General features: G+C 35.2%; 1 long non-coding RNA gene across 2 annotated transcripts; it reads left to right on the forward strand.

Annotated features, from left to right (window-relative positions):
- Positions 1 to 8,744: 8,744 nt before the first annotated feature.
- Positions 8,745 to 9,962, forward strand: LOC127075810 (uncharacterized). Of its 2 annotated transcripts, XR_007786674.1 has the most exons (3): positions 8,745 to 9,212; positions 9,358 to 9,666; positions 9,742 to 9,962. It is a non-coding gene; the product is annotated as an uncharacterized LOC127075810 (long non-coding RNA). The 2 variants fall into 2 exon arrangements; XR_007786673.1 differs by having other exon boundaries at positions 9,358 to 9,962.
- Positions 9,963 to 27,734: the final 17,772 nt, after the last annotated feature.

Here is a 27,734-nt window from a genome sequence, read left to right on the forward strand (position 1 = left end):
TGTCATATGCATATTATTATAAGAATATGACAAATACTAAGTTTTAAATCTTGTTTTTTTAATCTCATATATATAATGAGGTTGTCATATGCATATTAACATATGAAAATGAGAAATACTAGGTTTTAATTCTTGGATTTATAATCTAATCTATATAATGAGGTTGTCATATGCATATGAACATATGAAAATGAGAAAGATTAGGTTTTACTTCTCTTAAATATAATCTCATCCATATAATGAGATTTTAATATGTATATTTACATATGAAAATGAGAAATGCTACGTTTTACTTCTTGTAAACGTAATTTCATATATATAATGAGATTATCATTCGCATATTAACATTTGAAAATGAGAAAGACTAGGTTTTACTTATATTAAATATAATCTCATTTATATCATGAGTTTGGCATATGCATATTAACATATGAAAATGAGAAATACTAGGTTTTAATTCTTGTAAATATAATCTCATTTATTTAATGAGGTCGTCATATGCATATTAACATATGAAAATGAGAAATGCTAGATTTTACTCCTTGTAAATATAATCTCATCTATATAATTAGTTTGTCATATGCATATTAACATATGAAAATGAGAAAGGCTAGGTTTTAATTCTATTAAATATAATCTCATTTATATAATGAGTTTGTCATATGCATATTAACATATGAAATTGAGAAATACTAGGTTTTAATTCTTGTATATATAATCTCATTTATATAATGAGGTTGTCATATGCATATTAACATATGAAAATGAAAAATACTAGGTTTTAATTCTTGTATTTATAATCTCATCTATATAATGAGGTTTTAATTTGCATTGTAACATATGAAAATTAGAAAGGCTAGATTTTACTTTTTTTAAATATAATCTTATCTATATAATGAGATTGTCGTATGCATATTAACATATGAAAATGACAATCGCTAAATGTTAATTCTTGTATTTAATCTAATCTATATAATGAGGTTGTCATACACATATTAACATATTACTTCTTGTAAATATAATCTCATCTATATAATGAGTTTGTCATATGCATATTAACATATGATAATGAGAAAGGTTAGGTTTTACTTATTGTAAATATAATCTCATTTATATAATGAGTTTCTAATATGCATATTAACATATGAAAATGAGAAATACTAGGTTTTACTTCTTGTATATATAATCTCATATATATAATGAGATTATCATATGCATATTAACATATGAAAATGAGAAATACTAGGTTTTAATTCCTGTATTTATAATCTCATCTATACAATGAGTTTGTAATTTGCATATTAACATATGAAAATTAGAAATGCTAGGTTTTACTTCTTTTAAATTTAATCTCATCTATATAATGAGATTGTCGTATGCATATTAACATATGAAAATGACAAACGCTGGGATTTAATTCTTGTATTTATAATCTAATCTATATAATGAGGTTGTCAAATGCATATTAACATATAAAAATGAGAAATACTAGGTTTTAATTCTTGTAGATAAATCTCATATATATAATGAGGTTGAAATTTGCATATTAACATATGAAAATGATAAATGCTAGGTTTTAATTCATGTAGGTATAATCGTTTTTATATAATGAGGCTGTCACATGCATATTAACATATTAAAATGAGAAATACTAGGTTTTACTTCTTGTAAATATACTCTTATCTATATAATGAGTTTCTAATATGCATATTAACATAAAAATGAGAAAAATTGGGTTTTACTTCTCTTAAATATAATCTGATATATGTAATGAGGTTTTAATATGTACATTAACATATGAAAATGAGAAAGGTTAGATTTTACTTCTTGTAAAAATAATATCATCTATATAATGAGATTGTCGTATGCATATTAACATATGAAAATGACAAACGCTAGGATTTAATTCTTGTATTTATAATCTAATCTATATAATGAGGTTGTCAAATGCATATTAACATATAAAAATGAGAAAGAGTAGGTTTTAATTCTTGTAAATATAATCTCATATATATAATGAGGTTGTCATATGCATATTAACATATGAAAATGAGAAATACTAGGTTTTGATTCTTTAAAATATAATGTTATTTATATGATGAGGTTATCATATTCAAATTAACATACGAAAATGAGAAATACTAGGTTTTAATTCTTGTATTTATAATCTCATATATATAATGAGGTTGTAATTTCCATATTAACATATGAAAATGAGAAAGGCTAGGTTTTATTCTTGTAAATGTAATCTCTTTTATACAATGAAGCTGTCATATGCATCTTAACATATTAAAATGAGAAATACTAGGTTCTACTTGTTGTAAATATAACCTCATCTATATAATGAGTTTGTCATTTGCATATTAACATATGAAAATGAGAAAGGCTAGGTTTTTCTTCTTTTAAATATAATTTCATATATATATATAATGAGATTTTCATATGCATATTAACCTATGAAAATGAGAAAGATTAGGTTTTACTTCTTTTAAATATAATCTCATCTATATAATGAGTTTGTCATATGCATATTAACATATGAAAATGAGAAATACTAGGTTTTAATTCTTGTATTTGTAATCTCATATATATAATGAGTTTGTAATTTGCATATTAACATATGAAAATGAGAAAGGTTAGGTTTTACTTCTTTTATATATAATCTCATCTATATAATGAGTTTGTCATATGCATATTTACATATGAAAATTAGAAATACTAAGTTTTAATTCTTGTAAATATAGTCTCTTTTATATAATGAGGTTTTCATTTGCATATTAAGATAAGAAAATGAGAAATACTAGGTTTTACTTCTCTTAAATATAATCTCATCCATATAATGAGATTTTAATATGTATATTTACATATGAAAATGAGAAATGCTACGTTTTACTTCTTGTAAACGTAATTTCATATATATAATGAGATTATCATTCGCATATTAACATTTGAAAATGAGAAAGACTAGGTTTTACTTATATTAAATATAATCTCATTTATATCATGAGTTTGGCATATGCATATTAACATATGAAAATGAGAAATACTAGGTTTTAATTCTTGTAAATATAATCTCATTTATTTAATGAGGTCGTCATATGCATATTAACATATGAAAATGAGAAATGCTAGATTTTACTCCTTGTAAATATAATCTCATCTATATAATTAGTTTGTCATATGCATATTAACATATGAAAATGAGAAAGGCTAGGTTTTAATTCTATTAAATATAATCTCATTTATATAATGAGTTTGTCATATGCATATTAACATATGAAATTGAGAAATACTAGGTTTTAATTCTTGTATATATAATCTCATTTATATAATGAGGTTGTCATATGCATATTAACATATGAAAATGAAAAATACTAGGTTTTAATTCTTGTATTTATAATCTCATCTATATAATGAGGTTTTAATTTGCATATTAACATATGAAAATTAGAAAGGCTAGATTTTACTTTTTTTAAATATAATCTTATCTATATAATGAGATTGTCGTATGCATATTAACATATGAAAATGACAATCGCTAAATGTTAATTCTTGTATTTATAATCTAATCTATATAATGAGGTTGTCATACACATATTAACATATTACTTCTTGTAAATATAATCTCATCTATATAATGAGTTTGCCATATGCATATTAACATATGATAATGAGAAAGGTTAGGTTTTACTTATTGTAAATATAATCTCATTTATATAATGAGTTTCTAATATGCATATTAACATATGAAAATGAGAAATACTAGGTTTTACTTCTTGTATATATAATCTCATATATATAATGAGATTATCATATGCATATTAACATATGAAAATGAGAAATACTAGGTTTTAATTCCTGTATTTATAATCTCATCTATACAATGAGTTTGTAATTTGCATATTAACATATGAAAATTAGAAATGCTAGGTTTTACTTCTTTTAAATTTAATCTCATCTATATAATGAGATTGTCGTATGCATATTAACATATGAAAATGACAAACGCTGGGATTTAATTCTTGTATTTATAATCTAATCTATATAATGAGGTTGTCAAATGCATATTAACATATGAAAATGAGAAATACTAGGTTTTAATTCTTGTAGATAAATCTCATATATATAATGAGGTTGAAATTTGCATATTAACATATGAAAATGATAAAGGCTAGGTTTTTATTCATGTAAGTATAATCGTTTTTATATAATGAGGCTGTCACATGCATATTAACATATTAAAATGAGAAATACTAGGTTTTACTTCTTGTAAATATACTCTCATCTATATAATGAGTTTGTAATATGCATATTAACATAAAAATGAGAAAAATTGGGTTTTACTTCTCTTAAATATAATCTGATATATGTAATGAGGTTTTAATATGTACATTAACATATGAAAATGAGAAAGGTTAAATTTTACTTCTTGTAAAAATAATCTCATATATATAATGAGTTTGTCATATGCATATTAACATAATAAAATGAGAAAGGCTAGGTTTTACTTATTGTAAATATAATCTCATATGTATAATGAGATTATCATATGCATATTAACTAATGAAAATGATAAATACTAGGTTTTAATTCTTGTAAATATAATCTTATTTATATAATGAGGTTGTCATATGCATATTAACATATAAAAATGAGAAATACTCGGTTTTAATTCTTGTATTTATAATCTCATACATATAATGAGTTTGTAATATGCATATTAACATATGAAAACGAGAAATACTAGGTTTTAACTCTTGTATTTATAATCTCATCTATATAATGAGTTTGTCAAATGCATATTAACATATGATAATGAGAAAGGTTAGGTTTTACTTCTTTTATATATAATCTCATCTATATAATGAGTTTGTCATATGCATATTAACATATGATAATGAGAAAGGCTAGGTTTTACTTCTTATAAATATAATCTCATCTATATAATGAGTTTGTCATATGCATATTTACATATGAAAATTAGAAATACTAGGTTTTAATTCTTGTAAATATAGTCTCTTTTATATAATGAGGTTTTCATTTGCATATTAACATAAGAAAATGAGAAATACTAGGTTTTACTTCTCTTAAATATAATCTCATCCATATAATGAGATTTTAATATGTATATTTACATATGAAAATGAGAAATGCTACGTTTTACTTCTTGTAAATGTAATTTCATATATATAATGAGATTATCATTCGCATATTAACATTTGAAAATGAGAAAGACTAGGTTTTACTTATATTAAATATAATCTCATTTATATCATGAGTTTGGCATATGCATATTAACATATGAAAATGAGAAATACTAGGTTTTAATTCCTGTATTTATAATCTCATCTATACAATGAGTTTGTAATTTGCATATTAACATATGAAAATTAGAAATGGTAGGTTTTACTTCTTTTAAATTTAATCTCATCTATATAATGAGATTGTCGTATGCATATTAACATATGAAAATGACAAACGCTAGGATTTAATTCTTGTATTTATAATCTAATCTATATAATGAGGTTGTCAAATACATATTAACATATGAAAATGAGAAATAATAGGTTTTAATTCTTGTAGATAAATCTCATATATATAATGAGGTTGAAATTTGCATATTAACATATGAAAATGATAAAGGCTAGGTTTTAATTCATGTAAGTATAATCGTTTTTATATAATGAGGCTGTCACATGCATATTAACATATTAAAATGAGAAATACTAGGTTTTACGTCTCGTAAATATACTCTCATCTATATAATGAGTTTGTAATATGCATATTAACATAAAAATGAGAAAAATTGGGTTTTACTTCTCTTAAATATAATCTGATATATGTAATGAGGTTTTAATATGTACATTAACATATGAAAATGAGAAAGGTTAGATTTTACTTCTTGTAAAAATAATCTCATCTATATAATGAGTTTGTCATATGCATATTAACATAATAAAATGAGAAAGGCTAGGTTTTACTTATTGTAAATATAATCTCATATGTATAATGAGATTATCATATGCATATTAACAAATGAAAATGATAAATACTAGGTTTTAATTCTTGTAAATATAATCTTATTTATATAATGAGGTTGTCATATGCATATTAATATATAAAAATGAGAAATACTCGGTTTTAATTCTTGTATTTATAATCTCATACATATAATGAGGTTGTAATTTGCATATTAACATATGAAAATGAGAAAGGATAGGTTTTAATTCTTGTAAATAAAATCTCATTTATATAATGAGGTTGTCATATGCATATTAACATATGAAAATGAGGAATACTAGGTTTTACTTCTTGTAAATATAATCTCATCTATATAATGAGTTTGTCATATGCATATTAACATATGAAAATGAGAAAGGCTAGTTTTAATTCTTGTAAATATAATCTTATTTATATAATGAGGTTTTCATATGCATATTAACATATGAAAATTAGAAATACTAGGTTTTACTTCTTGTAAATATAACCTCATCTATATAATGAGTTTGTCATATGCATATTAATATATGAAAATTAGAAAGGTTAGGTTTTAATTCTTGTAAATATAATCTTTTTTATATAATGTGGTTTTTATATGCATATTACATCTGAAAAATAGAGATACTAGGTTTTAATTCTTTTATTTATAATCTCATATATATAATGAGGTTGTAATTTGCATATTAACATATGAAAATGAGAAAGGAGAGGTTTTACTTCTTGTCAATATAATCTCATCTATATAATGAGGTTGTAATATGTATATTAACATATGAAATTGAGAAAGGCTGTGTTTTACTTCTTGTAAATATAATCTCATATATATAATGAGTTTGTCATATGCATATTAACATATGAAAATGACAAAGGTGAATACTATGAGCACTGGAATAGACTTGATAGTTATTTGATAAGAATCACACTAAAGTCTAAGAGTAAAGGTGAATACTATGAGCTCTGGGTCATTCTTGCCATACCCAAAGATATCCATAATGAGTGTAGGAAAGCTCTAGTCTCATTCCTTCTTTACTACTTAAGGCTCGTGGCATGTAACTCTCGTCTTAACTTTCAAGTGGAGAGAGAAAAATCTTTATTGTTGTTTCTTGTGTTAATGAAGACATTATCAATCATTTGATTCAAATTGCACTAAAGTCTATGAATAAAGGTGAATACGATGAGCGCTGGGTCATATGTCCCATACCCAAAGATACTCAGAATGTGGGTAGGAATACTCCAGTACCACTCCTTATCTATTACTTAAGGCTCGTATCGTGCAACTCAATTCATGATTGATAAGTTGTTGATGTAATCCTTTCTTGCTGCATTGTTTTGTGAAGAGGGGGAGACTTATCAATCACATGATTAGAATTGTGCTAAAGTCTATGAATATAAGTGAATAAGATGAGCGTTGGGTCAGATATCCTATACCCAAAGATACTCAGAATGGGGGTAGGAATACTCTAGTCCCACTCCTTCTCTATTGCTTAAGGCTCGTGCCACAGATTTCTAACTTTGACTTGACAAGCTTTTGTAGTTTCCACCTTTGATGTGCTCGTATAATTCACTGCTTGGTATGAATGAGGATGCCTTGATTGAAGATCTTGACTTAAGGTTTTGAGCTCCACAACATAGAAGAAAAGTCTTATTAAGTGACCAAGGGTCTTTTGGTCACTCAAATTAGACTGTGGGATTATACAAGTTCAAAGGATTTAATTGATCAAAATTGCTTTTGCTTAATTTAATCATGGGTTTGTTTTGGTTTAGGGAACTAGGTTAATCATAATCTAGAAGTTAGTAATTGTTAGAAACTATCATAATGGATCATGCATTGGTTGATTAAAGTTGATAAAAAAATCTATGTTAAAATCCTAGGGGAGCATGTGCATGTTGATCAGAGTCTTGATCAAAATTCTAGGTACAAGCCCTAAGGGAGCATACAATTGTTAGGAATTGATTAAATCCTAATGTCAAGTTCTAGTCCTAAGGGATCATGTTATTATTAGGAATTGATTAAATTCCATGCACAATCCTAATCCTAGAGGAGCATGTGATTATATGGATAAAATGCCCAAAATTACCCTTAAAGGGTAAAATGGTCTTTTCACAAAATAGACTAATTAGGTCAAAAGCTTCTAAAACAACTTTTAATCAAGAACTAAGCAATCTTAATTATACCTAACCATGTTAAAATCTAAATATTCTAAATACTCTAACAAAACCTAATCAATATTTAGAACTTAATTAAATCCTCAAATTTCACAAGCAATTCTAGGATTCTAAATATTAGCCTAATTAAATCTCAATCTCATCACCCTAATTTGATTATTAAATCTATTTATCTAAATCTACATAAGTTTCTAATCAAACTCTAAACTAATCCTAATTGGATTTATAATTAATAAACATCCTAAAATGTTAATTATTTTAAGATCGAATATCGAAAATTATTCAACCATAATTAATCCTAATTCCCTAATTAATCTAGTTAATTAAATCAAAACAAGAAAACCAGTGGGGTGCAAACATGGATCAATGGTGAACACAGTAGTGGTTAACGAATGGGCTTTAGGCCCATAGTCTTCTCAACAAACAAAAAACAAAACCTGAATGAATGAACTCAGTGGGGGTGCGCGGATAGCGTTTGGATTGGCCAGAAATCAAACTGTTTGGGCCTAAAGCCCAAATTCCACTCAAACATAACAAGCCAAAAGAAGCGCTTATAACAATCGTTTATGAAAGAAAAGGCTTACGAAAGAAAAAGAACAAAAAACTGCGCAATGAAACGTCTTAAGAAAGAAGACAAAAAACTGCGCAATGAGAACCTTCACGCACAAACTGAAACGTCTTAAGAATAAAGATCTGTTTGTGTAAAAGTGACGGCAACGCACGCCTTCGATCTTCAGCTCGCATTCATCATCGCCTTCGACCTTCATCTCCGTTCATCATCGCCGCCGACCTTTGTCTCCATTCATCATCGCCGTCGACCTTTGTCTTTGTTCATCATCGTCGTCGACCTTCGTCTTTACCGAATGGTCGTTCTCATCGTGGATTACCGGCGTCATTGTCGCCTCTGGATGTCTTCTACGCGCCTTCAACAATTCCAGCGTCGTGTGCATCCAACAAACTTCGTACGGCGTCACGCTTCAGAGTGATCTCACGGATTGCAGAAAGAAGACAGAAAACTCACCGGTTTGACACGGCGGCGTAAACAGGTATCAATTTTTCTTGCTTCTCCACCTTCTAAGTGCTTCCTTTGAGTTTCGTTCCTTCGCATACTGCTATGCGTGCGTACGTGCTATGTAGATTCTGTTTGAATCCTTTTGATGCTTGTGAAATTTGTTGTTGCGGGACTTGAAGACTGAAGGACTTGAAGACTGAAGACTGAAGACGATGAAAGAAGTTGAAGATTGAAGTGAAGAAAATGATCCCAAAACCTCAGGGAATGGCAATGAGTGATTTATATAGAAGAGAAGTGTAACCGAATCGGGCAATGGCTTCAGCTAGGTTTGTTAATTTAGGGCAGGTTCAGGTTGTTAGGAAATCAGTTAGATATTACTGGCTTTGTGAAGTTCTGTTATTAAAATGTTAGTTTTCAGTTTGCAGTGTGGTTTATCCACTCAAAAATTGTTTCTTAACACTTGAGGTCTAATTTAAAAAAAATGCACGGTGAGTATTTATGATTTTTTCTATTATATTTCAATGTGAAATCATGTCATGACCCTTCTGCTATGTGTTATGCAGGGTCTTACTTATGCTAGACATTTTATGGAGGAAGAAAAAATGTCGGTGGATTGGAAGGTTACATAACCAGCTTGGATTGATGCTAAGGTGAATCAAAGGACGCCATGTGAACAGCGAATTACTAAGCTTGGACTTATGAATAGGATTGAATGTGTATGAAATTAAATAATTATGGAACATATATAATAAGATTTTTAATGAATGCATTATGATTAGAAATATTTGGTTTGAATGGTTAAAAGTTTGAAATGGAAATGGCTTCTTGGATGAGTATGAACGAGCATTGAAATGCATTGAATCATAAATTGAAATGTGGATGGTTTAAATATTATTGGATTTTTAATGAATGTTATCGGAGAATGCATTGAATTATGAATATATATTAAGTGTAAATTTGTTTGGATGAATATTTGAATAAGTGATATTAAGTTGGACCTTGAAGGTTGGATGGAAACAAAAATTGAAATGTGATTCTAAATGGCCACTTGAATTAAAATATAACTTACATTGGATTGTTAGAAAAAGTTAAAAAGTGATTTGAAAAATTGTTATAGATTCGAAATGGACTTTTAATATTAACAATAATTTGGAAATTCAAATGTTCAAATTAAAATACCGTTGGAAAGTTGACTAAAGAAGGATCAAATGGAAAGAAATAATAGCGGTTGACGAAACTCAATGTCATATGGGCTTAAAAATGGATGATTGATTTTGGTCAATTGGTTGACCCAAAAGTCAATAGTTGACCAAAAATCAACTTAGTCAAAACATGCAATTGAGTGTACAACACAGTATAAATAGACATGTTATTGAATGAGGAATACAGATTGACTAATGTGGAATTGAATGAACCATGAGCCTGAATACAAACCATGAAACTTGAGTAGATGCACTAAAGACGCACTAGAAATAAAGAATCAATGGGCTAGGGGCGAATACTAAAACTGTGGACATAACATGAATGATACAAAGCCTTGGACCATGGATTAATATGCATAATGGCCTGATAGAACATGATCAGATGGTTTAATCTTATGAATCGGGACTTTAAATCGGACCCTATGAATAAGGAACACCCTAAAGTCAAGAATTAGGGTTTTGAGTGCATAAATGAATATCATGGTATGAACTCCGTGAATCAAGATCCATGAGAGCATGAAATTAGGGGTTCACCCCCAACGGTCTCATATGAAGAAACATGCCATATTCCTAAGGCTTGATCATAAGTCAACCCTAGCCTTATTAACCACAAGTTTGCTATCTATGATGCTTATGAGAATGTGTTAGTATGCATGATACTCATGAATGAGGCATGGGTGAGTGCAGATGAATTTCAAATCATATGTTGGACAAAAAGTGAAAGGGGAGGGCGAACTTTGGGGCACGACAGCTGCCCCTATTTAATATACTTAGACCTGAATGGTCGAATTGCGAGAGCTTTTCGGATATTCAAGGTATGAGTGAATTAAATACCGAAGTATCCAAAAAAATTCTCGTTGAGGACGGTTGTATGGGATATAGGGATGATAGTTTTGACTTTTATAGGTTTATCTGCTGGATTTTATGATGTACTGTGGGGATATTGTAAAATGAGGGTCATGATATGCATGATATACGTATGTTTTATCGCTTTTTGTGAAACACGAGGCCATGTATGTGTTTACTATGGAAATTGGTAAACAACCGCTGGTCCTCCCAAGGCTTTAAAACAAAGGGTTACTTGCAGGATCGACCAGTTGATCCTAGGACATGTGCTAGTGCAAGTGAGGCTTGTCCAACTCGACAGAATGGCTTTATGAGGAACGGCTCCTGACAAAGTGTCGAACAAGCGTAGGGTTTTTCCACACGGACGGTTTAGATAATGTTATCGCTTATAGGTGACTCGTGACCGACATCGCTATAACACTTAAAAGAGGTATACAACGAAAACGCTTTTGATAAACTCTATTATCGTAATAGAATCAGTGTCGACAGCGTAAACGACAACGTAAAATGATAACTCAAAAGTAAATGAAATTAAGATAAAATGTTCAACGGGAACAATTGAAATAAATGTGGTGATTCACGTACATAGCATACTCAAAAACTCTTGCTTCCTCGCGCTGGGAATAGGAAGTTTTCTTACAAGTGGTTTTTAGTACAAAGTGAACACCTTTGAGCCCCATGTGGGACACTCTATTTATACTAAACTAGAGGAACTACTCATAAGCTAAAATCCTAGAAACTAGCAGATGTTATGTCACACGATCTGCACAACCGCTGCATCCATGTCTTGCTAACTGCTCCACGTTATGGCGCTCTTATTCCTTTTGAAACTGCTGTTTATTTTAAATTTCAAATTTCTCCCGCCCAGACGTTAGGGCGGTGCTGTCTTCTGCACATTTGACTAAAATTCTTTAAGTCCCAAACCTTACGTTGGTCGACAGAATGGCCCGTCGACGAGGCCAACTCCCCTGTCGACTTAATCCTTTGATTTGTGTTTTTTCTACTCTTGCTTGCTTCCAACGTCTCTTCATCCTTTGATGGGGTACAACCCCCACATTCACATGACTCCTTCATTAATTACGCTTTCAGCATGTCTCAGATATTTTTCGTGGTAACAAAGTGCCCCCCAGAGATGCCATTTTCGACTGTCGAAGTTGGTGAGATGATGGTATCTCTGAAACTGTCGATTTACCCCTTACTGTTTCCGCTTCTACTTAGTGGGACCTCTGTTTACCCCACGTGGGTGACGTCATACAATCATGACGAACGTTTCTTTTTCTACTCGAGACGCACAAAATCAAGTCTGCGTCATTTCACGTCTTTATGACTGGACGTGTTTGTCTTTTCGCTTGCCTTCTCTCCTCCACGTGTTTGTAGGCGTGGGAACGTGGGTATACGTGTCGGCCATGGAAGTTCAACCGCTCCCTCTTCTCTGCTCAGGGTTTAAGCTCTATAAAACCCTCATTCTTTCTTCTTCTTATCTTTTTTTGCTCTCTTGCTTCAGCATTCACTTGTCTTCTGCTTTTTGTGAAAACTCTTCTACTTCATAACGCAAAAATCTTTTGTTCTTTCCATGGCAAGCTCTAACAAACCTTCTGCTGCTACACTCACACGTCCCATCAACATTGATGGTAGGGAGTATGTTCCTGAGCCTCCATTGGCAGAAGAAAAAGAGAAGATATGGCGTTCTCAAGTATTGATTCCTCTCTCTCTGGCTAATGAACCCTTAGCGTTCTTAGGTCCTCTCCCAGAAAACCGACACCCAGAGGTTACCAAAAACGACTTTTCCCTTTTCCCCGCCAGTCACATTTCTGAACCTGTGATTTCCGCTCAACAACCCTTCTCCCTTCAATACGTCGATAGGAACTTCAGGACTGCTCCTCCCATAAATTGTCCTAAGTTTTACGCTTGGATGGACCGATTGGAATCAGAAAAAATCGACCACTAGAAAAGGACAGGCATCTATACCCTTTTACAGATTGCTCGTTGTGGCCCTCCCTAGTCATGTGGCATGTTATTAGCCGCCCTTCAGTTCTGGGAGAGTTCGACCAACTCCTTCCATACTAAGTGTGACATGATCACGCCGACACTTCTGGACATTGCTGCCATCACTGGCTTGAGACCAACTGGCGAAGTCTTCGACTGCGAAGCTGTAGCGCCAATTTCCTTGATGTTCGACGTTGGTGACTCTCACAAACCAACATACAACAACTTTATTGATCCTCACGCCACTTCTGTAGGCCATGTGACCGACGAGGAACATGTGGCTTTCTTGACCCTTTGGCTGTCCCGCTTTGTTTTCTGCTCGAGATCTATGCAGGTAGCCAAGCATTTTGCTCTCCTGGAAACCCAATTGCACCAAGAGCGTGACGTTGTCTTGGGCCAGCTGATATTAGCCTCTCTCTACGAGTCTCTATCTGAAGTTGTCTTCTAGATTAGGCTCTTCGACCCTGAGAACTCCAGAAAGAAGAACGTGTTGGTCCATGGTCCTTTCTGGTTTCTGCAATCCTGGCTCAATGCCATTTTCTCCAAAGATATAGCCCCCTATGGAATGAGGAGGTTACGTGTCTCCCAGAGGAACGACATCTTATCTAGAAACGGTTGATCCCCCTGACCCCCATCGACAAGAATTTCCCAGACCTTCAAGTGTTTCAACTCATCTTCAACATCATGTTGACTCGTGTCGATTTCCTACCTTCTATGGCCCCTTTTAGCCGCCGAACTGAGGGTCCTGAGTGGATCACCAGACCTTTTCCTCCGGCTGACGGGGAACATAGGAATGAAGCCTTCCTCATTTGGAGGCGTTTTCTGGTCCCTCGCTTCTTGTCGGCTGAGACTGCCAGCAGCAATCCTGGCCTAGTGGCTTATCAGCCTAACCTTGTGGCCAGGTAATTTGGCCTTTGCCAATTCATTCCCAAGTCTCTATTTTCCTCTTAAGAGTTACTTGCCAATATCCTCTACGATCAACCTTGGAGCGAGGTCGAAGAGGAACTTGAAAACATTTGGAAAAACCGACCACGTCTTCCTTCTCTTCCTTTTCGACCAGCATACTAGAGTACCAAAGAATTCCATGATTGGTGGCAGTCATAATTTACCCTTTATGTTGGCGATCCTGATGCCAAACTATCTGAATTAACTGAGGCTTTTGTTTGTTTGCAGGCGAAGTCGACCAAATGTAAGGCTCTTCATGTCAAACAAATTCGGGCTTTCCAGAATTATTTCCAAGTTGTGTATCGACCAGATAATTTTCGTGGGACCATCTGGGAGGCTACGGTCGAACTAAAAGCGAAAGTAATCGACCAACTTTCGAAACTCAAAATCCCTGGTTACGTGAAAGACAAATATCTTTACGCCACTCACTTCGGAAAACTCAAATTCCCTCCTCTGCCATCTAGCCCATTGGCTTTGGCCTTTGGTCATTTGGTTCCGGTGTGGTTTTATTGTCCCATTTCGTACATACAAAACGCTTCTAAAAAGAGAAAAGCCGACAGAGTGGTCCCAACGAAATATTATCTGCCTGAATACTCAGGGTCGCTTCATATTGATCCTCAATATGTTAGCGTGTTCGAAACCACGCAACTTGGTAACACTTCTCTGGAAATTTTAACACTCCCTTCTAACTGGATTTCGTCGCTCACTTGTGTTTCTTTTATTTGCAGCGCTCCCTCTAAATCCTGCAGGTTCTGCATCTACTGACCAACCTACTCCTTCAACACAAAAGGCTCAGGTTCGACTCTGGCTGAATTACTATTTCCTTTGACCTTTAATTTTATTCTTAGCCATCCTTTCCCTTCTTGCAGGCTGCTCCTGAGGAATCTTCTGGCGACGATGGGCGCCCCATTGCTCAGGTCTTGAAGAAACCCAGTTCTTCTGTATGCCCCTATCTGAAACATTCCTAGTGACTTGTGACTTCCCAGAAGAATACTACGTGGTTTATAATATCTCACTTATATGCAGGGTCAAGCACGTCCGACAGAACCTCCTGTCTCTTCTGCCTCCAAAAAATCCAAAAAACACAAACGCTCTGCTCCCGCGGGCTCTGAGGTATTTCTTGTCGGCTTGTTCGCTCTTTTGGCTAGACTATCTGCTTATAACCTCTCTTCGTGTTTCCAACACGCCTCCCAGCACAAATCCAAAAGCCACCATGGCCACAAGAGGAAGAAACATGACTCTCCTTCCAAGAGTGGCGAAAAAAAGAAGAGGCACCATACAATGCCTCCTTCAGAGGCTCCTGTTGAAGATGCCGACACCCTTGTGGTCGACACTTCCATCCTTGATACGGTCCATGCTCCAGCCATGGGAGCTTCACCGTCGACTGGCATCTCTCCTGTTGCCTCCTTGGGGAAAGTAAATCAGGATGCAGTCTCTCCTGCGCGCCACAGGTATTTACCCATTTTCCTGTTTACTCCTTTGGATTTTTGTCGTGCTTCTCTCACACATTTTCTTTCTGCAGGTTGATGCTTCTACTGAGTCGACTCAAACTGTTGCTGACTACACTCCCGCGTCGCCGGTTTCTTCTCCAGCTCGCCCATTTCAATCTCTCGACACCGCTGGTGAGTCCATTGAATTTCCTCTCCAGATTAGTGACAGTGACTCTGACTCAGTCACTAGTCCTGCGACGCATCCGGACTCTAGTTCGACTAGTTCTGACTCGAGTCTCTCTTCAGCTTCCTTGCAGGATCCACAGAGGCCAGTAGGTGTCGACACCAAAAAACAACAATCCTCTCAGACTACTCCTTTGTCGACTGTTTCTCCTTCTCCTCAGGTTACTCCTCCGTCGGCTGCCTCTCCTTCGAATTTCCCGGGGCTGGCGTTCAATCCTTCTGCTTTAGAAGCAATTTCCAGGCTCCACAATCTGGTGAAATCGCGTGATGCTTCTTCAGACTCTGAGCAGCTCCATTTTGGCAAAATGGGTCCTGAGGCGACGAAGACTAAGGCTCTCATGGACAAAATCCGCGTTCACGCCTTGAATCCTGACCTTCCTTTCGTGCTAATGCATGAGCCTGTTGTCGGTCCAGAGATCCTGAGCGTGCTTGCCCAACTAAAGGGTCTCCAGCTCTCTGATTATGTCAAAAATGCAATGGCGGCTCTCGAACACCTTCTGGTTCCCATGCTGCATCATATTGACAGTGTTCGGGATACTGAACACCAGATTGCTGCTACTGAGGCCTCCGTGAAGGAGAAATGGGAGTTGGTGACGCATTCCCACGCAGAGGTCACCAATATGTTGGGGGCTATGGATGAGTGGAAGAAAGAATTGACCTCCAAAAAAACGCGGGCCACTGAGATACGTCAACAAATTGATGCCCTTTGACGTCAGATTGCTACTCTGGACAGTGAGTTGGAGTCAATTACCCAGGAGGAATCATGTTCTGTCGACGAAGTGCTGAAACCTGTCGAGGCCACTGTGGAGCAAACCACCAGTGATGCCTTAGCGGTTGCTGAAGAGCTTTTGGCTGTCGAAGGGAAACTTGAGGAACTCAAAGCCCACACCGACACCTTGGAGCCTGGATCCTTGCATTACAATTTTGAGCTTAATTCTTTCCAAGCCAAGTTCGGCCAACTTTGATCGTTTCTATTGATTGTATCAGTTTTTTGTAATGTTTAAACAATGGCTTCTTGCCACAATAATGTTATCTTTCTTACCTTTAGCACTGTGTATTTATTTTCTGTGCCTTTGCAGCTGGTTCCTAACATAGTTATCTCCAACCTTATTCTTTCGACAGTTATTTAGTCTGTCAAAATTTTGACCTCTTGAAGGAGAGGCCTATATTTTTTCAAGTATTTTCCGTTTACTCTTAGGATTCGCCTATCTGGTGCCAATTCTTCGACCTCGTAGGCGTTATTGGAAAAAGCCTGCAAAACCTTAAACGGTCCTTCCCAGTTAGGGGACCATTTACCTAAAACTCTATCATTTCTGTCCATAGGCAGGATCACTCTCCAAACCAGATCGTCGATAGCAAACACTTTCCCTTTCACCCTTTTATTGTAGGCTCGGGCGACTTTCTCTTTTTGTCTTTGTAGAGAGTCTAAAACTAACATTCTTTCTTCATCTACGTCGACTAATTCGTCTGTCATCATACTCCAGTAATCTTCAGAAGGTATTTCATACTGCCTTTGGGTTCTGACCGCCTGAACTTGAATTTCTATTGGCAATACTGTGTCGTGCCCATAAGCCAATCGAAATGGGGTTGTCCCACTTGCTTCTTTTGGTGACTGTAGCACCTCAAATTTGCACTCCCCATTCATGCATTCATTTCATTTTTTTTAGGTCATTTATCATTCCATCTTGCATTGCATCATTGCATTCAGCATTGGCATCAAGAGATTCATCAGTGCAAAAAGGGCAAGTTTTTTTTCCTTGAGTTGAAGGCCACATGATCATTCTAAAGAGCTTATATGAGCCAAGGTTCATTTTGAAGCAACTTTGCCAAGTGGTAGAGGTCCAAAGTCATCAGTGCATTGCCAAGTCATCTAGGGCCCATACAAGTCAACTGTAAAGTCAACTAAGGGCTTTGAGGTGGAGAAATGGTTTGTGACACTTCATTCATGTCCAAAAGAGGCTTATTCATCATGTCAAACATCTACCTTGAAGATTTTGAAGTCAGATCAAAAGTTTCCCAAAATGGAAGGGGACCTGTAATTTCAAGTTTCCAAAAATGGCAAGTTTTTGGACCACTTTCAACTTGACTTTCCAACATTAAAGAAGCTTCAAATGAAATTTTGGTCAACATGAAAGTTAAAGATCTTTCTCTCCTATTTCCAAAAAGTCTAATATCATGAGCATCTGATGATTGGTTGAAGAATTATGATCAAATGATTGCCAAGGGTGCATAGAAGTTCAACATGCCATAACTTTTGATCCAAAACTCCAAAATGAGTCACTCTTTTTGCATATTGCTTCTCATGACCTATATTTTCCAAATCCAACATTGCATTGCATGAAATTCACTCATATGATCATTTGCCCATGCATGTTCATTTTGGAGGGAAAATGAAGAATTTGAATTTTATTGATCATACATGAAAAATACCATTGCCATTGTGTTCATTGGAAGATTTTGAGTGAGTTTATGCCTTGCATGTGCACTGTTCACGTGCAAATTCTCCATGCACCACACACTTTTCCAATTTGGTCATACACCTCATTTTCTCTTAATCTCAATTAACCAAGGCAAATTTTGATTAGCAAGGTGATTAGGACAGAGTATAAATACCAAATCCCAACAGAATTTTCAGGGGCACGCATTCTAGATCTAGATTTTGGATTTCTCTCCATTTTTGCTCTCATCTCAAACTTCAAATTCTTGCACATAACTCATTGATTTTACTGCATGATTGGGTTCGTTGAGTGTGATTGATGAAGAATTAAGCGTTGGATTGAAGATTCTGGCCAAGATTCGTGCACATCAAGCTCATGAAGATGGATATGGAAGCTTCAATCTGAGCTAAATTCAGGCCGTGTCAAGCATAAATTTCTATATCAAGCTTCATAACAAGAGTAAAGGAGAAGATCTGGACACCTTTGAGAGCTTAAATCCACGATTTCATCATTCTGCTCTTCAAGAGGTTAAAATTCGACCATCACCTTTCTTCATTTCCTTGCCATCATTAGATAGGTCTCATCTTGCTGATAATCCTGATGCAAATATTTCTTAATTTGGTTGAGATTTGGATGAGTTATGTAGATCTGAACTTTTGAGCATGAAATATGTTTTGCTTCGATTTGCCTTATGCATGATGATTTAGACTAAATGAATGATGGATCTATGTTCTACGTGTTGCAAGCTTTCGATTGATATATGCCATGGAAATTTCTGGAAAAAAATTTGATGAACGCTATTGTAGCTTCGCCGGTCTCATTGAGAAAGACGGTGGAAACCACCGTCAACCACCGCGTGTGAATAATGTCTGGTTTGTCTGGCTCAGCGCTAGGGTTTGCCCTGTGGACTGCCACGCATGCATCCTGCTGTCCAATTGATTGGCTCTTGTTTCTTTGACCAATCCCACGCGTACCTTGGACTGGTGATGTGGCTTGCCACATCAATTAGTGAAACAACTGTGTTTTATTAAGCGCGCGTTTGTACACGGTTCGATTCTGGCTTCGTGCAATTGGAATTTATTTTTCCCAGCGCTTGATTATTTTTGTGAACATGGTTTGATTCCCTCCTGCTGCATTGTTCCAATTTTCTCTTCATATCATTTTCCATATGACTTGCAATATTATTTCATTATTTCATTTTATTTTCATCACATTCAAAAAATCATAACAAATAGTATATTAATCCAAATCACTTCCAATTTTTTGCTACATGTCCATTTGAATGTCCTTTATTTTGTGATGTGATTTTCTGGATTTTTGCCTTGCTGGAGCTTGGAATATGCTTGATTGTTTGAACATGTATGCAAAACTACCTTGCTTCATTCATTTGATTGTGAAATGCTCATACATTGTCCAATTGCTTTGAAATTTGATATGTTGATTCCTAACATGTTATAGGATTTTTGAGCTTTTGTTTGACATTTTTAGCACATTCCATCTCTGTTTTAGGCACATGAATGTATGGTGTGACAATGTGTGTCACACATTTTGATGTTGCTCTTGTCCATTTTCATATACATGTCAATTGAGCTGTTCTGATTCCAATTTTTTGCATGATGCTTGTGTTTAACATGTTGTATGCACATAAAAAATTTCATGATCATTGGATTCATTTCTGTTTTAATATGGAATTTCTATGTTTGATATCCAATTGTGTGCATTGTGATTGCCTTTGCCTTAGCTTGCTCATTAGATGGTGTAAGACCCCAATTTTGTCCCTAAGATCCCTCATGGCATCATATCATACCATATCATTGCCTCAAGGATCTTTGTGCACCTTTGCTTCCCTCCTAGTGGTTGGGTTATCTTGTGAGTGTGGTTCTTGATCACCAAGCATGTATTGCATTTGTATATCATTGCTTTTCACTTGTTTATTAACCAAAAGTACAAAATTTTTGTCATCTAACCATGTTACTTGCAGATGAAGCAAGCTAGGTCAAAACAGTCAAATCAGTCATTGAGCAATAGATGGTGGCCATTCTTGAAGAATTTGGGCACCATGATCATTCATCAAGAGTTCATATGAGTTGTGACATCATTTTGAATCAAGATCTCAAGTGGTAGGGGCTTGGAATTCATCAGAACATGGTTCAGTCAACCAAAACCCTAGCAAAGTCAACTGTGGTCAACTGTGCATTTAATCAGTGATTTGATGGTGGGAATTGGTTTGAGAGGTCTCATTCATGTCCATATAAGCCTCATATAACATGTCAAACATCCACAGTGAAGAATTTGAGGTCAGATAAAAAGTTTTCAAAAATAGTAAGTTGACCTGTAATTGGAATTTGCCAAAAATGGAAAGTTCTTCTCCTCAAAATTACATCATCATACAAGCTTCAAATGAATTTTTGTCTAACATGAAAGTTGAAGATCTTGTTCTCCCATTTCCAAAAAGTCCAAGAACACTCATTTCTCATGTGTGGTTGGCAAGTTATGATCAAATCATTCTCAAAAAAATTTTAACTTCAAAGTGAGATAACTTCCAAACCATTTGGCCAAATTGAGTGAGGTTTTTTGCTACAAGTCACATTTGATATGCACTATCCAAATCCTTCATCACATTTCACTAAAAATCATCCAATCAAAATGGCCTTTTTCAAGTGCATTGAATTAAAAAAGAGAGGGGTGAAAAATGGACTTTCAAATTAAGCTTTGCCAATGCATTCTACCAATTGCAAATGACTGAAAATCACATTTGGAGATTGTTTAGGCCCATTTTCGCACTGTAGTATGCCATGCACATGCAACTTGAGTGGATTTCACTAATTAACCAAAACACTTCATTAAGCAAAATTCCATTACCATTCCACTAACCAAGCTTATGCATTGTTAATCAAGGGTATATATTGCACATTTCTGACCGAAAAACCCTAGCCACTATTCACAAATCAGATCTGAAATTCATTTCCTCTCAAAAAATCTCATTTCCTTACTTGGACTTTTCTGAAAAATTGTCAAAGGATTCGTGCTTCTGGGTATTGAACCATCATCCACCATCCTTTTGGAAGCTTTTGCAAGCGTTACTTCCCAACTGTAAAGCCAAAGATCAGCACTGTTCCATTGGCTCTCTCCCATGGCAGTCGAGCTTTTGAGCTAGAATCAAGGTAGCTGAACTTTCAATACTCTTCCATTCACCTCCTGGAGCATCAAGGCACTGCTGTTTTAACTCAATACAACCAAACAACCACAAATCCACACTGTTCTTCAAATTTGGTAAAAATTCGAACCTTGCTATTCTTGAAATGTTGACATGCTTTGGATAGATCTTGCCTTGCTGGTCATACTGAACTTTAAATCGTGAAATTTCATCAAGTATTTTGAGAGTTATGTTGTCATGAAGTTTCACATGTGAATGTTGTGTTGTTTATTTCTTCCGTGTTAGTTCGAATTAGGGTCAATGATTGTTGTATTATTGATGTACTCTGCGAGATGGTTCAAACGATGTTTTCATTTTCCAAATCTGGGACAAAAGTTCATCACGATGATGAACAGTTGGAAGAACACATAAACCCTAATTTTTGAAAACCCAGGTCGTGTTTTGATCTGCTGGAATTTTGTTTTGCATGAAATCACTGTTCCATTGGCCATGTGCGAATTAGAGGACGACACATCCTTAAGTGAAACTCAGTGTTTCACTTAAGGGACCAACTATTTACAAAATTGCCACTGCCGTGTTTAATTTGATTTAAATCTTTTTCTTTTTTCAATATTTATTTCATTTTGTGTGCCAATCTTCAAAAATTCATAAGTTCTTCAATATTTGTCCAAATTTGATGGGATTTTTTGTGAAATTCTCCTCTTGATCTCTAGTTTATTATGGTGATTTTTCCAGATTTTTTGCACGTGTGGATTTTTAAATGTGCTAGGGTTTGTTCATGTGTGTCCATTTTGTGTATGCCATGCCATTTTGCTTGTGAAATGATGATACTTAATCCAATGCCTCTGAAATTTTTTGTGCTTAAACTAGACATGTTCATGGTGATTTTGGTATAGAGTTTGTGAATTTATCATTGCTGGTTGATGAGATATGATTTTTTGAATAGGGGTGTGACAATTTGTGTCACACCATTCATGTCCAACTTCATGATTTTAATTACCATGCCTATTGAACTCAAAATGGTCTGGATTTTTGCATGAACATACTTATGGATGTTGAGAATGCATGTGAACTTTTCTGGAATTATTGATGGCATTTCCTTTTTGATTGGAATTTTCTCCCCTGTTTGACCAAATTGTTGACCCCTTGTGATACATGTTTGTATTTGGTTTGAGAAATTCTAATGCTTTATTGGATGGATGTAAAATTTGACATGTGAATTGTAGACATCTTAAAGTTTGTCATGGTTTTAGTCCCATTCATTTATCATGTTTTGTTTCTGTTTTATGATTAATTGAATTTGGTGCATGTTTTGATGCTTTGTATGAGTTTGCTTGAACTTGCTTTGACTTTCTGATTTTCATTGACCTACTTCCCTTGATCCAAATGAGCTGAAATTTGGTATACTTATCATGTTATGGATGATGTTTGATCATGAATTAATTGAGGATTTATTGAAATGTTTGTGACTGGATTTGAGTGTAGTCTTTCTGTTGACTTCTTTGAGGTTCTATATGACATGTTTTGACCTAATTTGTTTGTGAAATGATAATGATGAATGATATGAATGTGAAACCACTTGGGTTTGTTTCTTATTTGTTTGAACTTGATTTTGGATAGCTTTCACTTGCTGTTTTGGATTTTTTATCTCCTTTTGACCCTAGGCTTGTCCTAGTGGTCTTGTTGCTCATGTTTGAGTTTGGTTTTTCAGGTTAAGAAGCAAATGCTTTAAGAAGATCAATGCAAGTTGGTTGAGTTTGATTGATTATCATGAACTAACTTGTTTGTTTTGTAGGATGCTTAGCTCATATGCTTTGTGTAACACCCTTCTAAAATACCCCAATTATTTAAATTAAAATAGCAGTATATCATCAGAGTAATTATGCCATTTAAGGGTGTCACACAATAATCCACACCGTTCAACAATATAACGGTCATGCTCTTTTATTAATTTAAAACTTAAACATTTGCATAAAACACAGCGGATATAATCTCATCAATCATGTAAAACATTACATGTAAAATGGTTCTCAACCAACAATGAAACGTTTAAAACAAGTTAAACAACCCATCCCGATGTTACATCTATCAGAGCACGACCCACTAAGGAGACTACACTAGACTCCAAGCGTTAACTTCTACTCAACTCATTGCTCGTTACCTGAAAAATAGTTGTAAGGGTGAGTTCCTCAATCAATATAATAAGCATTATAAAACATTATGTAATGCTAAGTAATTTTAACACATTTCATCACCCTAATCCAACATATCTTCAGCAACAGCACATCAACTCAACATAATACTCAACACCAACACAAACACACGTATAATATTGGAATACATCCATTCATATTATACGCCATACATATATTATGCAATGAGACTCCATGCATGCGGTACCGACTATTCATGAACATATAGTTCAACTTCACCGACCAAATCCAGGTACGGCTACCAAGCTCACTAGTCCCACTCATTTGAGACCTAGTGACTCACATCACTAATTCCTCACCATGGGAATTAGCTACCACCCCAAATGGGCCATGCTATACACGCTAATCATCTAGCATGCAAATATCAACAACAGTCCAAAATGACTAACATCACTAATTCCTCACCATGGGAATTAGCTACCACCATAAAGGCCACAATATGCATGCTAATCACCTAGCAATGCAACAACAACAACAACTCAAGAATAGACATATGCTCATACTCTAAGCCATAAAACAGTCTATTCACAAATGCATACATAACTGATACATTCACAGCATCATGCATACCATCACACATCAACACATTTTATCACAAAAGCATATCATATCATGCCGCATAATCAAACACAGTATTAGCACACTCTACTAATACCTATACTACTCAAAACAACGGGAAATGATCCCTACTACGTCATACATCAGCTAAGTTACATCACTCAGCCTAAACAACCAAAAACTACACAACAACAGTTCAGGAAAACCACAAGTCTGCCCATACGCGTATTGCCTATGCCCATACGCGTATGGCGCGTTTCCTCGCCCAACCCATACGCGTATCATCTGTCCCATACGTGTATGCTACGCGTACCACTCTCCCATACGCGTACCAACAGAGACAATTTCACGTTCAAAACATCATCTTTCTCACCCATACGCGTAAGGCCTCATCCATACGCGTACCAGCCATATCATACGCGTATTGCCTAGTGCCATACGCGTATGACCAGAAACCAGAATTTCCAGATCTGCAATGGCTTTTCCTGCTACGAGATCTATCCAATTCAACCTTCCACAGTCCAAATTTTACACACAATTCATTCATCTCATCTAACACGAATCATACACTTTCGATTTCACAAATTGCTAACCTTTCTACCTCTAATTCCTACGAATTTCTTCAATTTTAATCCCAATTTCGTTCATCCCCAAAAGTTCACAAATTCGTCATACATCATTCAAATCAGAGGCAAATCAATGGTTCCTCACTACCCATCACATATTATCCCATAATACCCATTAATCGATGATAAACCCCCCTTACCTGAGTTAATCCGGCAGCTTTGAGCTTCAAGCTTTTCCTTCCTTCAACCTTCGTTCTCTGGCTCTTTTCCCTTTCTGTCTCTTTTCCCTTTTCACGTGAAAAATAACTTTTTACCAAAAATGGGATTTTTCTAAATTCCAACTTATATATTTTCCAATAATTATTATCCCAATAATAATAATAATAATAATTCCAAAATAATAATAATAATAATCCAATTATCTAATTAAATTAATAAATATATTATTAACTTAATTTAAATAATTATCATATTATTATCGGGGTGTTACAACTCTCCCCCACTAAAAGAGTTTTCGTCCTCGAAAACATACCTCAAGCGAACAACTCTGGGTAAGACTCCTTCATCTTACTCTCAAGTTCCCAAGTCACATTGCCACCTGCTGGTCCTCCCCAAGCTACCTTCACCAAGGCAATTTCTTTACCCCGCAACTGCTTCAACTCTCGATCCTCGATCCTCATAGGTGATGTTTCAACAGTCAGGTTATCTCTCACCTGTACATCATCTACTTGGACTACATGCGACGGATCATGAATGTACCTCCTCAACTGAGACACATGAAAAACCTCATGCAAATTCGCAAGCGACGGCGGTAAAGCGATACGATAGGCTACCTCCCCTATCCTCTCCAAAATCTGATAAGGACCAATAAAACGAGGTGTCAACTTCTTCGACTTCAAAGCTCGACCAACACCAGTTATCGGAGTAACACGAAGAAACACATGATCTCCCTCTTGGAACTCAAGTGACTTCCTCCTCTTGTCATGATAACTCTTCTGACGACTCTGAGCAATTCTCATCTTCTCCTGAATCATCTTAATCTTTTCCGTAGTTTGTTGAACAATCTCCGGTCCAACCACAGCACTCTCAACGGACTCATACCAACATAACGGTGTCCGACATCTCCTACCATACAAAGCTTCAAACGGTGCCATACCAATGCTCGAATGAAAACTATTGTTGTAGGTAAACTCAATCAAAGGTAAATGACAATCCCAAGCACCTCCCTTTTCCAAAACACAAGCTCTCAAAAGATCCTCTAATGACTGAATCGTCCTCTCAGTCTGACCATCAGTCTGCGGATGATATGCAGAACTCAATCTCAGCTTAGTTCCCAAAGCCTTCTGCAAACCTTCCCAAAACTTCGATGTAAATCTAGGATCTCTGTCCGAAACAATACTCGACGGAATACCATGCAAACTTACAATCTTCTCAATATACAACTCGGCTAATCTCTCTAACGGATAATCCATTCTGATCGGAATGAAATGAGCCGACTTCGTCAATCTATCCACAATCACCCAAATAGCTTCAAAATTCCTACTTGTCCTCGGTAAACCCAAAACAAAATCCATACTGATACTATCCCACTTCCACTCTGGAATAGCCAACGGTTGCATTAGCCCAGACGGCTTCTGATGCTCAATCTTTGACTTCTGACAAGTCAAACAGGAATAAACAAAACTCGCAATTTCTCTTTTCATCCCCGGCCACCAAAATAACTTTTTCATATCATGATACATCTTCGTAGCTCCAGGATGAATACTCAGGCCACTACGATGTCCTTCCTCAAGAATACTCCTCTTAAGTTCGGTAACATCCGGAATACACACCCGATTACCAAATTTCAAAACACCATTCTCATCAACTCTGAATTCACCACCTTGACCTTGATTCACTAAAGTCAACTTATCAACCAAAAGCATATCGGATTTCTGACCTTCTCTAATCTCATCCAGAATACCACTCGTTAACTTCAACATTCCCAATTTAACACTATTGTGAGTACTCTCACACACCAAACTCAAATCTCTAAACTGCTCAATTAATTCCAATTCTTTAACCATTAACATAGACATATGCAATGATTTCCGACTCAATGCATCAGCCACTACGTTTGCTTTACCCGGATGGTAATTCAAACCAAAGTCATAATCCTTCAGAAATTCTAACCATCTCCTCTGTCTCATATTCAGCTCTTTCTGATCAAACAAATACTTTAAACTTTTATGGTCACTGAAAACCTCAAATCTTGACCCATACAAGTAATGCCTCCATAATTTCAGAACAAATACCACAGCTGCCAACTCTAAATCATGTGTCGGATAGTTCCTTTCATGAACCCTCAGCTGTCTCGAAGCATAAGCTATAACCTGCTTATTCTGCATCAACACACCACCCAAACCCAACAATGAAGCGTCACAGTAAACCTCAAATGATTCCGACGAACTCGGTAATATCAGAATAGGAGCAGTAGTCAACCTTCTCTTTAACTCTTGGAAACCTTCTTCACATTTTGAATCCCAAACAAACGCTTGCCCCTTTCTAGTCAACATCGTCAACGGTAACGCCAACTTAGAAAATCCCTCAATGAACTTCCTATAATAACCAGCCAAACCAAGAAAACTTCGAATCTCAGCAACAGACTTCGGAGCTTCCCACTTAGACACCGCTTCTATCTTAGAAGGATCAACAGTAACACCACCTCTTGAAATCACATGACCAAGAAAACTCACCTCTTCTAACCAAAATTCACACTTGGATAGTTTAGCAAATAACTTCTTTTCTCGTAGAACTTCTAAAACCACTCTCAAATGCTCAGCATGCTCTTCTTCAGATTTCGAATACACCAAAATGTCATCAATAAACACCACAACAAACTGGTCTAGGTACGGATGGAAAATCCTATTCATATACTCCATGAATACTCCAGGCGCATTAGTCACACCAAAAGGCATTACAGAATACTCATA

This window comes from Lathyrus oleraceus, chromosome 4, assembly GCF_024323335.1.
Source record: "Lathyrus oleraceus cultivar Zhongwan6 chromosome 4, CAAS_Psat_ZW6_1.0, whole genome shotgun sequence".
NCBI classification, from domain to species: domain Eukaryota; kingdom Viridiplantae; phylum Streptophyta; class Magnoliopsida; order Fabales; family Fabaceae; genus Lathyrus; species Lathyrus oleraceus.